Consider the following 2,077-nt stretch of genomic DNA (forward strand, 5'->3'; position numbering starts at 1 on the left):
TTTTTTAGTAGAGACAAGGTTTCACTATTGCCCAGGCTGGTCTTGAACTCCTGACTTTGTGATCTGCCTGCCTCGGCCTCCCAAAGTACTGGAATTACCCCCAGCCGCCAATTCTATTTTTGAACAGTTCCAGTTAGGAACATCGCCCTTACTTTGATCTACCTCCTTGCAATTTACCCCAGTCATCTAATTCTTCCTTTTGGGGCTTCACAGAAGAAAACAAAGCCCTTCTCTCCATGCCAGCCTTTCAGACGTTTAGTCTCAAGATCCTTCTTGTTGATGGTGCACAGATGACAGCTGGTTTCCTGGGGTAAGAGCACCGGCCTGGGAGCCAGGAGACCTCAGTTCCTCCAGCCCTTATGCTGCCTTTACTGCAGCGAGTGGCCTCGCTGGGGGGGAGGTATACACTGTTCCCATTTCACAGGTAAGGCTACTTAAGTAAAGGGAGAGTAAGGGACACGCCCAAGGTCACCCAGTTGGAAATGGGGAAGGGGGAGCTCACATCCAGGATGACACAATTCCAAAGCTTCCTTTCTTTATCACTCTGTGGTCTCGACAAAGTTGCATCCTTTCTCTGGGCCTCAGTTTTCTCATCTGTAATTTGGGAACTTTAACGTGCATTAGAATCACCTGGCTGGAGTGCAGAGGTGCGATCACGGATTACTGCAGCCTCAGTCTCCTGGACTCAAGCAATCCTCCCGCCTCAGCTGGGATTACAGGCGTGGGCCACTGCGCCAAGCCAGTTTGGGCTTAGACCTGTATTAAATGGTGTGTGTGTGTGTGTGTGTGTGTGTGTGTGTGTGAGAGAGAGAGAGAGAGAGAGAGAGAGAGACAGAAAGAGACAGAGAAGAGAGAGAACAGGCAGCCAGCATTTTGCTCCACAGTAAATTCAAACAATTGAAGGAAATTCAAATAGGTAAATAAGTGAAGAGAACAGTTTGAAAATTTGAGTTTAACTTTTGGCTCCTCCAAAACTTAACTATGAATAGTCTGCTGTTGATTGGAAACTTTATTGATTACATAAACAACAATTATTTTGAATGTCATATATATTATATACTGTACTCTTACAATAAACTAGAGAAAAGAAAACATTATTAAGGAAAACCTAAGAAAGAGAAAATACATCTAAAATTATTAAATGGAAGTGAGTCATTATAAAAATATTCATCCTCATTTTCTTCATAATGAGTAGGTGGTAGAGGAGAGGGGTTTGGTTTTGCTGTCTCAGGCTGGAAGAGGCAGAAGAAAATTCACATTTAAGTGGACCCTCACAGTTCAAACCCATGTTCAATGGTCAATTGTATATCAGTGGTTGTCAAGGGCTGGGGGATGGGAGAGAAATGGGGTGTGGCCTATTTTCTAGGTGATGAAAATGTTCTCAGATTAGAGTGTAGTGATAGTTGCATGATTTTGTGAATATATTAAAAACCGCACATTTTTAATGGTGAATTTTATAGTATGTGAATTATAGCTCTGTTGAGGGGTGGTTTCTAGGGACGCACAGTTTGAGGGTGGTAGAACTGGTATTTGAACCCAAGGCCATGTGGCGGTCTGGGAAGGAGCCAGATTTCAGATCGTGGCTCAGCCGGCAGTGAGGCGGGGGGTGTGTGTGGGGGAGGGGGAGGGGGGACACTCCCTCCAGACCCTGGCGTGGAGGACTCCAAGTGTGGCGCTGCTCGAAGGATCCCACGGGAGTGAAGACACAGGAGGAGTGGTGGAGGAGGGTAGGGCCATTCTTATCCAAGAACCCCCCTCCCTTTCCTGTAAGAACAGTGAGGCTCTTTCCAGCCCCGCCTTCATCTGCTCCTTCCAGGCCTGGGAAGGCCCCTGGCGCCTGACAGCGGCTCCCAGGAGCGCTGGCTGCAGGGCTTGCAGGGCAGACACTGTGCGTGCATGCAAGACTCTGCTGGGAAAGCGTGCACGAACCTGCTGCCCGGCAGCTCGGCAGTTGGGAGCCAAGCCCTCACTCACAATGGGACTCTTCTGCGCCACAGTGGGGTTTTGGGTTCTACCTGCTGTTCGTTGCGGGCGTACTGTGTGCTACATCCTCCTGCAATTCTCCTCCCTTTGGAGA

Source organism: Cebus imitator, unplaced genomic scaffold, assembly GCF_001604975.1.
Source record: "Cebus imitator isolate Cc_AM_T3 unplaced genomic scaffold, Cebus_imitator-1.0 Scaffold87, whole genome shotgun sequence".
NCBI classification, from domain to species: Eukaryota; Metazoa; Chordata; class Mammalia; order Primates; family Cebidae; genus Cebus; species Cebus imitator.